Source organism: Nycticebus coucang, chromosome 1 (genome assembly GCF_027406575.1).
Source record: "Nycticebus coucang isolate mNycCou1 chromosome 1, mNycCou1.pri, whole genome shotgun sequence".
Taxonomy (NCBI): Eukaryota; Metazoa; Chordata; class Mammalia; order Primates; family Lorisidae; genus Nycticebus; species Nycticebus coucang.
In genome coordinates this window covers 100,238,353-100,253,066 of record NC_069780.1, presented here as the reverse complement: position 1 = coordinate 100,253,066, position 14,714 = coordinate 100,238,353, and the positions used below count along the sequence as shown (strand labels likewise).

Below are 14,714 nucleotides of genomic sequence, written 5' to 3'. Positions count from 1 at the left end.
AACTTTTCCAAAATTAAAGAGAGTGATTCCATTTCGAGCTTAAACACTCCAGCATCACTAACTGTGTGAATATTCGTGAACAAACAGAACAGCAGAGACAAACAGCATAGACAAACTACAGAAACCGTGTGTTTGTCAGCAAATTAAGATGCACTTGTGGAACTTTTTTTTTTAAAGACACAGTCTCAAGCTGTCACCCTGGGTAGAGTGGTGTGGCGTCACTGCTCACATCAACCTTAAACTCTTGGGCTTAAATGATCCTCTTGCCTCAGCCTCCTGAGTAGCTGGGACTACAGGCGCCCGCCACAATGCCCGGCTATTTTTTGGTTATAGTTGTCATTGTTGTTTGGCAGGCCTGGATTCAAACCCACCAGCTCTGGGGTATGTGGCTGACACCTTAGCTGCTTGAGCTACAGGTTCCGAGCCCACTTGTGGAACTTTTAAAATGAAACTTCACTTGGGCTTTTTAAAACTGCGTCTATAGAGTTCTTTTGTGCAGACATGAGCAGCAGCATTTCTGATTTTTCAAAAACAAACTTGTCAAAATGTATTTGGAAAATTTGCAACTTTATTAATAACTTCACTGTTTGGCAGGGAGGCATCTTGATTAAAAATAATTTCTAAATTGTATAAAACTCCATGATTTCTGTCAAAAGATCCGTCCTGTTCTAAGTGTGCTTCTGATTTAGAAAGCAATGCTGGTCTTTTGAAGACTTGGTTGTGTTGTTGGAGTTAAGCAACTCGCTTTCCCTGGGAAGAGATCCAGACACCAACCACAGCCAGGGCGGAACGTGGGGTCGTTTGGCTGCTGTGAGGACGGAGCTGCGGGAGCACATCCCCCCAGGGCTCTGCCGTCAGGGCCGCCTGCCCCTTTGCTTCTGACTGCAATGATCTATGGTCTATAAAGCACTAAATGGTTGGGCCTTCACCCCTTAGAGATCGGCCTTCCTCCCTGGGCAACTGCAGGCAATTTCAGCAGAAGGCCGCTCGCATTTCCTACTTCCATCTACCAGGAACCAGAGGAAGGGAAACTTCCAAGGAAACCCTCATTCAGGGAATGTCTTGCCTTCCATTAGCCAATAAACAGCTGATCTGGTGATCTTTAGGGCATGGCAGGAAGCCCATCTTTTAAGCAGAGTTGAGAAGCAGGGAATTTCTGCTCCTTTAAAAGAACAATGAGTTTGAGAAGAACTCTCTGCAGTTGGTTAAAGCCTGTTAAAATAATACAAATGCAAATCTTCCACCTGAGATTTGACCTAATATGTATACGCTTATATATATTTACTTATCTATATATTCCTCAACAAATATGAATAGATGCCAACTACCTGGAAGCATTTATACACATTAGATTCTTCAGACAGAGTAGAAAACAAAATAGACACGGCCTCTCCCTTCATGGAGGGTGTGGCTTGTTTAGAAAGACAAAAAATAAATAAACACATATAACATCAAAATATTTAAGTACTGTGGAGAAAAATAAAGCTGGAAAAGGAGTAAGAGATTTAACTTTTCTTTTTTGGCCAGGGCTGGCTTTGAACCTGCCACCCTCAGTATATGAGGCCGACACCCTACTCCTTGAGACACAGGTGCCACCCAAAAATTTAACTTTTATGTAGAATGATACATGTGTTTACCCAGAGAACTCCATGAAGTCAAAGGCACGAGCAGTACAAATATTAACTCGGTGGAGCATCCGTAGTCGGCCCCCTCCCTACACTGACCAGCTCCCACGGGTGACCTAATCGTCACACGTGTATCAGTAGGGTAGGCCTAGTTCCCTATGCTGCCCACCATCAGGTATGTTGGTCAGTTCGTTGTAGCCCCTTGGGCAGGCGTATTGCAGAGGCCCCACTGTATGTGCGATCACCAATGCTGACTCACGCTTGGTGTGTTTTAGTGGCAGGAGAAGAAGTGAGATTTGTGAGGAATGCAGCCAGGACCAGGTTAGGTAAGAACATGCAGGAAGTAGTGACAACTTCTAATGTACTCTAAATGTGATAGGAAGCCATTATATGGTTTCCAGTAGGAATAATGGTATGAGCTATGATTAAAATAATCTCTGGAGAATACAGGCAGTTTCTCTCGGTCTTGGGAGAATTGTTGGGGGGTGGGGGGTGGGGTTGTCAGGCTCAGGATATATTTTAAAGGAATACCCCAGCTGCATTCACTGATGGATTGGATGTAGGACTTGAGGGAAAGGAAAGAGTAAAGGATGATTCCAGATATTTGCCAGGAAATTAGTTTATATATATATTCTTTGCAGAGCTATTAGGCACTATTCTAGAGATGTACTGGAGCTAAGTAATTTTAACTTATAACAATGCTTACAAAAGAGAAATTTGAGTCTGCTATTATCCAATTTGCAATAGGAATCACCATAGGATTCTCTTCAATAGCAAGGTCCTTTAGTTAGAGTGTGATTCAATTATTATAAAACCCATTTAGGAAGAATCATTCAGAAACGTAAGTAAAATCTATTTTCATTAAGTATAGTGAGAGAATAGCCAAAGGCATGCCCTTCCCTGCCATCCAAGGGCACATCATTAGGGTAACCACACATGGCCATTGGCCCCAGGACATGATGTCTAGCGCCTTGGCACAGATGACACACACTTGTTTGCGTTCTTGGAAGTTTAGACAGTAAATCATATCCACTCTACAACATAATCCAAATATGGGAACTTAACATAGGGGCTTAAATTATGTATCATGCAAAATTATAAAACCTGGAGACATTCATCTAAGAAGGAATTAGAGAAAAAACATCCCTCCCCAAATAGCCTACCTCCACCAACAGAAGACAGCAGGGCAGTGAAAGATGACAGCTCCTGTCTGTGAGTACCTATCACACTGAATATTCTGTGTACTGTACTGGTGGGGGATATTCAGACACGAGCCCACACAACATGGTTTGTATTCCTGATGACTTCAGGATATTCTTCCAAAATTCCCCTGTCACACTAGGATAACATGACTGTGGTTTTCACTGGCTACCATTGGATCTTAAACAAATGAGGTGTAATTCTATTCAATATCAAGAAACTTAAAGCTCCTCTGAGAGGCCTAGGCAGGTAGATCTCTTGAACTCAGGACTTCAAGACCAGCATGAGCAAGAGTGAGACCCCCTTCTCTAAAAACTAGCCAAGTGTGGTGGCAGGCACCTGTAGTTCCTGAGGCAGGATCACTTGAGCCCAGGAGTTTGAAGTTGCTGTGAACTATACTATGACACCATGGCATTCTACTAGGGGCAACAAAGTAAGACTCTGTCTTGGAGGAAGGAAGGAAAGAAGGAAGGAAGGAAGGAAGGAAGGAAGGAAGGAAGGAAGGAAGGAAGGAAGGAAGGAAGGAAGGAAGAAATTTAAGCCTCCTGAGGATTTTACCTGAAGGGCAGGACAATCAAGATGACCCTACTGTGCCCCAAATTGTTATAAATAATAAACAAACCAGCAAACAAATAAAACCGGCGACTTCTGCTCAAGTCCTCTGTGACTTTTCAAGCCCTCGTCTTGGGACTTTTGCTCCTTCTGCACAATCTGGCTTCTCCAGATGTCACTGGGTCTAACGCTATCTTCTCTCAAGCTGTGTCCTGAGCCCGGTTGGCAAACCATGAATGACACCCCTTGTTTAGTAACCCCGGAAAAGGAAGTGCCAGGGCATGGACAATGATATCATCATCATTATCATTACTGCCACAACTGCCACTGCTAATCATCCTGCAACCGTCATCACCAATAATAATTTGGATAGCTCTGTGCTATGGAAGAAAAAAGCACTGAGTGACTCAGTTTTGGGCCCTCAAAAGCTTATAATGTGCAAATAATCAGTGCTCATTATATTTGATTGATTCCCATCCCTCAATGTAAGGGAATTTTAAAATTATAATTAAGGCTTACAAAAGGTCTCCTTTTTAGACAAGTAATAGTACATGACATTTTGTCTTTCAGCTTGGGATTTCAGGAAGTTTATAAATATTACCTTGATAAACTTCACAAAAACTCTCTCAGGGTGTATGTATAATACTAATTTATAGATAATAAAGGGTGGAAAAAAGCAGGCATCAGGATGAAGTGATCCGCCTCAAGTCACAAATGGCTCCCACACTGTGTCCTGTTCCTATAGCACCAAAACCCACCACACAGCACAAGTTTCTATGAAGTTTCTTCATCAGCATTATATAATCTGACTCAACAGAAAAGAGTAACGCAAGTACAATGTGTTCTAATAACCCCAGCTTTCAGGTTAAAATAGTGAGACTCGCTTCAATTTAAAGTACGTGGGTCTAGAAATTCAGCTACTTTATCACCAAACACAGTGTTCTTTCTTCTTTTAAATGAAGCAAAGCCCATGGAACATATAAGAAACACAATTCAACACAACCATGTTTTAATGTAAAGAGGATTTTCTGTGACTCTTAGGCTAACAAGAAACTAATAATATATTGTGAATTATTTTTACTAGGAGAGACTTTCTGGAAGGTAATGTATACATTTTATTTTCTACCACTGAATTTTTATTCTGCATAAGACTTTGGAAGTTTAATATGTAAAAGCACCTTGAAGTTAATCCAAGTTAAGCCATTTCTGTGTGACGTGGGACACTTTTATAGTAAAGCAAACAATGTTTCACAACCTTACCAACTTCAACAGTAGGTTTTATATATTCGATTATCCACAGACAGGGTGCACTTGTCTACTTGTAAATGAATTATTTTGATACTACTTCAATTCTTTCAAAATAACTTCCTTGTACAGTATGTACAGCACAGGGGCAAAGGCTGAAAGCCCGTGTTGCACTGAGGAGCAGCGGTCCTCGTTTTCCCTTGGAGCATCCCACTCGTCCTCCCCACTCTCACCCACCTGCCTCCCTCAGAGGCTCCCTGTGTGGCGTTCCTCCCGGGCCTGGGGCCAGGGGTGTCTAACCCATGCCACCACGCATGGCTAATTTAACAAATCTTTTTGTAGAGATGAGATCTTGCTGTGTCTTATTTTGCTTTTAAAGTCCCCTCTCTTACCCCAGTCTGATCCATGACCCCGTGGGCTCCCGAAGGGCACAGTCTCTCCTACCCTTTGTCATGCTTTTCCCAGAGAGGCCTCATGGAGTGGGCACACGGCCTCATCTGCCGCCACACCACCAGGTTCAGCCCAGGCTCTGCCTCTTCCTGCAGGTGTTTGCTGGGCACGGTGGCATGTGCCTGCAGTCCCAGCTACTCGGGAGCTGAGGCAGGAGGATCAGTTGAGCCCAGGAGTTGAAGGTTGCTGTGATCCATGATGGTGCCACTGCCCTCCAGCCTGGGTGACAGAGTGAGGCCCTATATTTAAAAAAAAAAGGCAAAATAAGGCCACACCATGAGGTGCTTTAAAACCAAACACATGAGTTAGGACTTGATTTTAGGAGCCATACAGAACTCATTTGAAGTACACAGCGTAGTAACCTGACCAAAGGGATCTTTGGGGACACTAGCTGTTCATTGATTGGGATAGAAACTGGAGAAAGGTAACACAGATTGGGACATTTTTTAATCATGAGGAGGAAAATGAGGTTTTGTATTTCTGCATCACTGAGCAGAAATGCCATTGTGCTCAGCGCATTGACACCTGCTGGTGGCTCCAAGACACACGCTCTTTCTCCTTTCCTTCTGCTCTGCACGTTCTTCCTTGCAGAATCCATGGAGAGCCCGAGCAGAAGTTTCTGTATCTCTTACCATAACTAATTTCTGCAGTAGTTTAGAGTAATTTTCTTGTACCCTGGGGCATGCTGGGAGCACTGCTGTTCAGGCACGCCCCATCACGTAACCGTCTGGCTGCCTCGAGCTTCTCCTTCAGAATTCAGTCCTCCTCCTTTTCTTCTTTCCTTCCAGCTGCACAGATGCAAAGCCTGAGTCAGCTGCGATGCATCTGAAATCCAAACAGGAAATCATTCCCACGGAGCTCCCACAGTACACAGCTCCTCTCCTCCCCACAGCTGCTTCTCCCTGGAGACCCGGATCACTCCTTGCCTGGATGACTGTGTGATCTTTCTATCAGATCTCCCTGCCTCTCCTGTCTTCCTTCTTTTCATTCTATGCACTATACCAGAATATTTTTTATTAAACAGTTTTTGTTTGTATTTATCTTATTTAGAATTCCTATGGCCAAAAGTGACAGGGTTCTAAGTCAAATTTGCTTAAGCACAGGAAAAAAACATGGGAAAGAAGTACAATTTCATCTGGGGCTTAAAAAATGAGAATTGTAGGTAGAGATGTGACTTACAGTACCCTGAATGCAGATGTTCAAATGATGATGTAAAAAATCTGACTTCCTGGCACAGTGCCCATAGCTCAGTGGTCAGGGTGCCCACCACATACGTACACTGAGGCTGGATGGTTCAAACCTGGCCCGGGCCTGCTAAATAACATTGACAACCACAGTAAAAAAAAAATAGCTGGGCATTGTGGCAGATGCCTGTAGTCACAGCTACTTGGGAGGCTGAGGCAAGAGAATCGTTGAAGCCCAAGAGTTTGACGTTCCTGTGACCTGTGATCCTACAGCACTCTACTGAGGGCGACAGGAGACTGTCTCAAAAAAAAAAAAAAAAAAAAAATCTGACTTTCTTTTTCTCAAAATTCCTTGAACTCGATTCTTTTTTCCAGGCAAACCCCAACAAATATCAATTGTAATATCCATGCTCTACTACTAAAAAACCTACAATAATTTCCTATTGCCATAGAGTAAATTTAGTAACATGGTAGAATTGCAAAGTTGAGAATGACTTTGAAGTTCGTGTTATTCAACCAACTTCAGAGAATTGAAAACTAGTAACAGAGCTAAGCCTGGGACTCAGATATTTTGATTTCTAGAGCACTTTTAAAAATAGTTTCCTCATTGGAAATTCAACATGGTTTTCTAATGCTCTCAAATGAACTCCCTAATTTTACCTACCTTTTTTACCTTTCTCTGTCCCTAACAAGATTTCTAGACTAGTTGAACTTACCTTCTCAATATTCCTTGCATGGCCTTTGCCTGTTTTTACTCTTGTGACTTTGCTTCTATTTTCTAGTCATAATAAACCAATTTCTTTAATCCCAATGCAAAGAATATCAAAGGTCCAGCGTAAGTTTATTTCTCCATTAGTAATAATTGCGCTTGTATTCCACTGAAGGAAGAAAACTGGAGGAAGCAGATGGGACTTGACACAAGCTCCCATCACATCACCTGTTCACCTATTTATGTTTGCTCCCTGTGTGCTGTTATCTTCCTCCATTTCTATGGATCCAAGCTCCCAGTTGAAGCCAAACCCTGCACTAATATACAAAATTCTGTCCTCTCATGTACTCAAGGAGCTAGCTCAGCAATTCTCTTTTATCATTGTGGATCATCACCGTCCATATCAAAAGATCATTATTTCTTTCATCTCATAATACCTCTTTCGATCTCATTTTTGTCTTCTCTGTTTGTGTTCCCGGAAAAAGCAAACAAACTCTGCCTAGCAATGTTCTCTACACTGGCATCTCTAATTTCTCTTCTACCATTCTCCCTTTAGCCAATCCCAATAAGCTTTTTGCTTCCACTATGCCAGCAAAAAATGGTCACATCAAGGTCAATATTAGGTAGAGTAACCTAGGCTGCAGTGAGAAGCAAACCAAATATGTAAGTCCACTTTTATACTTTCATCATTAGAAGTTCAATCTGGGTGGGGGGTGAGGTATTTGTTCTCCACTGGGTCATTCAGGTACCGAAGTGGCTGCAGATTGTGTCACCGCCCTGTTTTCCCACGGTCAGCGTAGGCCTTTTCATCCCAATCATCTGAAGTAGGAAAGACAGAGAGGGTTACCACTGGGTTGTTTTTGGTCAAGGCCACAAATTACCACACAGTTCATCTACTCACATTCCATTGTCCAAGGCATTGGCTCATGGCTGTGCTGACAGCCCAAGGAGAGTGGAGGAATGTGGTCTAGCTGTGTGTCTAGGAAGAAGAGAAAGCAGAGCTTGTGGACCACATTTACTTTGTTAAATGGAATAGGCTATTTTTGGTGCTTGTTTTACTTGAAGTATAAGCATTGATTGATACTTTAGAGCAGTGGTGCTCAACCTTCCGAATGCCGCAGCCCTCTAATACAGTTCCTGTGGGTCAGGACCCTCAGGTTGAGAACCGCTGCTTTAGAGTATTTTGCCTCTTTAAAACTCTTTCTTCACTTGGCTTTTGGGCGTCACCCCTGCACAGTGGTGGCAAAGTGATCTTTCTTAGCCACCTTTCATTATTCCTCCCATCTTTCTCACTGGTAGATGTCGGAATATTCACTGAACACAGTCTTTGGATCTCTGTTCTTTTAACCTATTTCCTGTCTCTTGTTGATTTTGTCCAACATAATGGGTTCTACACTGGTGACTTCCAAATGTGTATTTCAATCCTGGGCCTCTTATAATCCTGCTGCTGACTTGACAACTCCACTTGAACTGTGCTGACGAACTTGGCACAGACATCGGAGCACCCTTATCTGCTCCTCCCTCAGTCTTTCACAATTGAATTAAAGATAGCTTGACCTTTCTAGGTTTATAATCACTCAGATCAACACTGTTGGCTTCACCTTGTTGCCTCTCTTGCTGTCACATCCCACATGTCTTGTCTTTGGTCAGCAGATACTTGGGTTCCACCTTCCAGATACATCCAGAGTCAGAAAATTTCTCATCCCTCCCTGACCACTGCCCTACTTTGGGCCTCCAGTCTCACCCCTGGACTAAGAGGACAATCTCTTGATTAGTCTTCCTGGTTCTTTCCCCCTGATCTCGGTCATTCTGGAGATATTTGGGTCATTATGAAAGTTTTAAAATACACAAAAATCAAGGAACGTTAAATCTGTGCAGACCAGACAGAAACTAATGAAGCCCTCTCAGCAATGCTGACAAGCTGAGCAAATGGATCAGAAAGTACTCTGCTGACTGTGTTTCTTGGAGGTAAAATAATGGGCTATTACACAGTCCATCTCAAAACTTTCATAGTGACCTACCGACCCCCAAAGTAATGCAGATAGGTGTCATGCCGTGTCACTTTTCCATGTAAATCTCTCCAAAGACATCTGGTTTTAAATAAAAGGCAAGATTTTGCTATAACCTACGATCCCCTCTATGGTAAGCACCAATATTTTCCGACCTTATCTTCAAATAATCTTGCTTTGTACTCACTGGCATTCTATTTTGGCAATTTGTTTGCTTGTTTGTTTTAATACTCAAGATGTGTCCCCATCTCAAGGCCATTGGGTGTTCTTACCTTCACATGTTCATGTGACTCACACTCTCATTTTGTGTAGATCTTAAGTCAAATATTGCCTTCTCAGTGTGGAGAATTTTCCTAACCATTCCATTTAAAATTGAAACTTCTCCCTAACTACTTTCATTACCCTTGCCTGCATTATATTTTTTCTTGGTATGTATTTCTATATAGCATATTGTGTGTGTGTGTGTGCGCATGTAAGCTATATATAGCTTTGTCTTTTTTTTTTAACTTTAGTATTCCCAGTATTTAGATAAGTGCCAGATAATTTACATTTGTACTGAATGAATGAATGAATGAAATACTCCAGATCACAGCAGTTTCTACTTTCTCATAATTACTATGGATCCATATCATTCATTTGGAATTTAGTCGTAGTCAGCCTTTTTTTAACTTTCCATGAGAAAGTATCCTGGATTCACAATTTGATCATAAATTCATTATATAAAGAGAGAGGGTAATATAAAAAACTAGAATCTAAGGAGGATATTTTAAAATCGAAGATTAAGGCGAAGGTGTTGTAGGCCTCTAAACATGGAGCCAAGCTGATCAGTGCCTCGCGCCACCTAAACAAAATGCACTTGGCCCTGATGAATTCAGCACTTGGACCACATGCCAGCCTCTTTCAGTCAAGTCTTCTTGTTTGTCAGAGCTGTATTTGGCAGATGCCAGACTCTGTTCTGTTAATTTTAAAAAATGGAAACAATCTAAGCATTGAGACAAATAACAGACCCTGATAGACTGTGCTCTTTTCTCTGTGACACATGCGTTCCCACTGAATCAATTCCTATATGTCAGAGGGTTAGGCAATATGATTCTGAAACAAAATATAAACTTAGGCTAATTTCCAAGTGGCTGATTCTAGAATAATGAAATTTAAAGTGGCAATCTTTGAATATTTTAAACTCAAGAAATATATGGCCCCATATATCAGAAGTGGTGGGTTCAAACCCAGCCCTGGCTAAAAACTGCAAACCCCCCCCTCAAAAAAAAAAAAAGAAATATATATATTTATTTCTGTTGAGCCACACACACATGCGCACACTAGCTCATCTTTCTCCTCCTATGTGATTTTAGCAAATATCTCAGGGGGATAAGTGGTGGTATGAGTTGAAAGTCGGAGGGAATAGGTTAGAAGGTTGGGTCAGGGAGAAGGTGGAAGAATGGACAAAATCAGGATGCAAAATCAGGGTGCCGTAATTATCTTCTCAGCACACAAAGCCTACAGTGAGCAGAGCTGCTCGGCACACTGGTGTAGACAGGCTGGTGGAACCCGCTGCAGAAGACACGGAGCAGAGGAAGCCGGAAAAGGGAAAGAGATGGGGAGGCCGTGGCAAGGGCAAGCAGAAACCCACTTTGTGAGCAGGGGAAATGCCAGGGCAAAGCACAGGAGGACCGATGATGTGTCCTAGCCTGTCGAGCTGTGGCTTCTGTGGCTGTTCACACCAGCCACACCTCCTGCCCGTCACCAGGACTCTGGGGACCACCCTCAGCAAGCCCAGCCCAGCTCCAGCCCTCTGCCTCTGGCTCTGGGGTCGCTGCTGTTTAAGATCACTGTTAGGTTTGCCTGGGACAGCAAAGATCTTGATATCTATCCAAAGTGATTCCAGAAGTGAGACTTACTAACTTTCTACTTGATGTGTGTTAAAAACAAACTGAATTAGTGCCATGTCCTCATCTTTATAATTGGTTCAAATTGTACTTTCAAGTTCTTTTATTTAACTTTCCCCCTTCAAGGGCTTCTTAGTGGACATCTTTGCAAAGTATAAAGCTGCATCGAGTTGCCTTCCACCAAAGACAAGCTATCACTTTGTCATCACCTTCTCACATTGCTGTTGACTGTGATTTGTGGCACTTTCCCAAGGCCATCGGTGTTCTGAAATCCCATCACTTCCACGTACACCCCTGTCTTCTGATTTCACCCCTCGCCTTCATTTTCACACTCCGCGTACCTTCTGAAACTGTGTCATGTAGACTGTTCTCGTGAGGGTGAGGAGTAGCTCTATTTCTGAGGAAATTATGGTGTGTGTCACTCTTGGAGTTACTGGCTCCACCTTCAGATCAGCATTTCCAAGAATCAGGCTCATTATTGAATGCGCTGTTCAGCACCCTGATTATGCTCCCATTCTTTCCAAATCAATTTCTCTTCAGCTTCTGTTAACTGTAGAGGGTTCTTATGTCTCCCGACTCAGATGACTCTCCTCCTCCTCCCAGATCTCATCTGAAAACACGAATTTTCTATCTTTTCTTTGCCTCCTCTTGCCTCTCCCTTCTGTTATTTAACTTTACAATTGTATTACTTAACTCTGTCAAGTAGCTTGACATACAGCTTGCACAAAAGCTGCTACCCATTTAAAAACTCATCTTATTGTTGGAAGACTCCGCCTAGATTAAAGATCTTAGGGTGTGCTTTGTGTATCAGAGGGTTCATAATAATTTGTATGGAAAAAGGAGGCGAGAAACTTCACAAAACCCGGCGCCAGATCTTTTGATAATCTATGTAGGTCAACCCAAGGATGCTGTATATTATACACGTAACGTGGGAGCACAACAGACAGTACCTTGATGGAAGATTGTCTGTTATGAAAACACAGATACTTCCATAGAATTTGTATCTTTCATCCTAACATTTTTGTATCCTGAGTCATTATGGTATAGAAAAGATAGTTAAGAGAAAAAAAACACCTGAATTCCTGTATGTTCCATTTGGCCCTTAGCCACGAGTGTCCAATCAAGACCACCATGCTGTTTTCACACCATTCCCAGGATTGCAAATCAGTGCAGGTGACACCGGTTCACTGCAACTCCAACCCTGCCTTAATCATAACTCTTTTTACCCAGGCTTTGAGGCATTCAGACTCAGCTCTGAGTCACTGAAGCAAAATCGGAGCATCTGGGTAAAGTGTCAAAACAGCAGAGCTTACCTCAGTGAGACACCACCGCAGCTTATTGAACTACAAATGCTACATTTGTGGCTGTTGAGATTCTCTTGTATTAGCCTCTAGATAAAACGTGTTGAAACTAATCGGAAAACTACAATGACACAGCGTACATGTAAAAATTTTCCTGTGATCTTAACTGAGTTTCTAAATATGTGTTGATGCTAGTTAGAAATATTAATACAATTCCATTCTTTGAAAAATTCTCAATTATTGTATGAATCTTCTGGTTGTTTTCCTCAGCATTCATGCAATCAAGTACATACTTGAACTGCGTAGCATGTGGAAAATGATTTATAAAACAAAACAGAAAGATATATTGTATGCTCCAGTTTCATTGTTAGAAAAAATAATTAGTGTTATTATTATTATCATTTGTTAATGTTATAAATTATATTATTGAATCATAAATTATATAGTCATGTTTTTTCTGTCTTGTCAATTAAGTGGCCTGAGTTAAATAATATTGTCTGAGGTTTTGTTGTTGTTGTTTTTCATTTGCAGGTTGGTGATGGAATTTCGCTCTTTGGACTCTGGACTTCTGTATTTCTTGTAAGTGAATCTATGTCCTTTGCTTAAAATTGAGAACTCCTAAAATATTTCACTTGTTCATTTTTACTTTTTTACATAAAGCATAAAAATAATTTTAAGAGCATTATTTTTTTCATGAACAACTATTTATGTTCACTGAGAATTTCTGGTTCATCCATTTTACAAATTTGGTATACAGATGTGTTCCTTGAACATCAGCATCACGAAAGTAACCCTCTAAATGATTTGTGACAATTGACTCCTCTTAGTAACATCATTTATTACAAATACTATTATTATAAATTAAATGTTAAATGAATTTGAGTTGGAAACTTCAAATATTGGGTGATATGTTTTCTTCTTTTACCTGCATGGCAATTCATTTGGTGTTCACTGATCATAAAGAATTTCTTTCCTATTTATGTGGATCATTCATATCCAAGGAACACAGTATAATTTGGTAATAATTAATGCATTTAGCAAATTAACTATCTAGAATCCAATTAGAACAATATGATTTTAAATATAAAAATTGTGTTGTGGTCAAATCAATGATCGAGGTTACTGTTTATTCAATGCACACTCCTTCCTCCGAATACATGAAATGTTTTGCAGACTGCTTTAAGGTTTAACATGGATGGCTGTGTATTAATGTCATGTGGGCATGACCGACTGAGTAGTTTTGTTGTATAAATTGCTGATGTAGCTCAGTGCGTCCTTTATCAAGTGACCTGGCTTTGGAAACATTTCTGGACGTGGGAAGAGAAGCAAATCATTACAATCTTCATGACTTCCCCCATCCCCGCTACTTGGCCATATTTTGCCTCCCCGTGGTGACCCTGGAGGAAAGGAAAAATGGTATCTTCAACTCTAGAAATGTTCTACTAAGGGACAGTTGTATCTTCTAAACTTGGTGGAGAACACAAATGGAATTAGGCTTCCATTATTCTTAGCATTGAGGATATTCTCACCTGCTCTGCTCTTGATTGGGCTTGTTCATTATTTGTGTGCCGGGAGCAACTTGAACCTGTATCTCATGGGCTACATTTGTTACCTCAAATTCAATTGAAAAAGTGCTAGAGAGATCAAGCTCTTCTGAAAGGTGTGGGGGGCTCTGGGGGAGATCAGAGGGCCTTCGGAGTAGGGCTTGTCTGTGTAATAACATTTTGTTATTGCATTGGTTGTGTGCTTTCTAATTTTCTAAAATAAATGTCCATGGGATCAGCACTACTTTATTTAGTATATTAATAATAAAGTAGATTTTTTTCTGGCAACATAGTGAAGCTTTGATGTATAGATTTTTAAGCACTGAGATTGGGTAAAGTTTGCACATTACAATTGAACTAGATTCTGAATCCAATTTCTAAAACATATTAGAGCATCTTTATCATGAAAGAGTCTACAACAACATCTATAGGCTTATTTTAGCAATAAAAGAGAAAACAAAAAAGGTTGGAAATAAATCAGCATGGTCTCAGGGCACAGGTATTGTGAGTGAGGAGGGGTGGAAATTTAACACCCATTAAAACAAATAGGAGTGTTTTAATTATTATTTTAGAAGGGGAGAAAACAAGCTAGCAAACATACAATTGGACATGTTATTACCATGAATTGATTTTCCAGTCATTATGCGTGTACTGTACCAGTGCTGCCTGTGATAGATTTGTTTGGAATCTGTGTAGTTCGAACATTTATTTTTAGAAGTGTTTGTCACTTTAAACTAATTAAGCAATTTCCTGGTTTTAATGAATTTACTGCTTGGAATCACTGATTGTAAATTTGTGAGACCAACTCAACAAAGCTGCCCCACGGAGGGTAATGTTAACTATCCCTGTGAGTATTTCGTGTTAATATGAGTTTGTGTTTTTAATGCCTGCTTGCCTCAGTCAGCGGGGTGTTACTTTGAATGCTTTGCTCAAATATCAAGACTGTTCTATCTTCAGTGAAATTGTCTCTTGTCAATCTTGTGCTTTAAGAAACGACCCAAAAATGTCT

The 14,714-nt window shown here is 41.0% G+C and overlaps 1 long non-coding RNA gene across 1 annotated transcript in view; it reads right to left on the bottom strand.

Moving 5' to 3' along the window:
• Positions 1–4,658: 4,658 nt before the first annotated feature.
• LOC128588984 (uncharacterized) overlaps positions 4,659–14,714 on the bottom strand; it is a 34,655-nt gene continuing 24,599 nt past the window's right edge. The window contains exons 2-3 of the long non-coding RNA XR_008380828.1: positions 5,747–5,897; positions 4,659–5,311 (exon numbers count right to left, since the gene is read on the bottom strand). This is a non-coding gene — a long non-coding RNA (uncharacterized LOC128588984). The remainder of the gene's footprint in view (positions 5,312–5,746; positions 5,898–14,714) is intronic.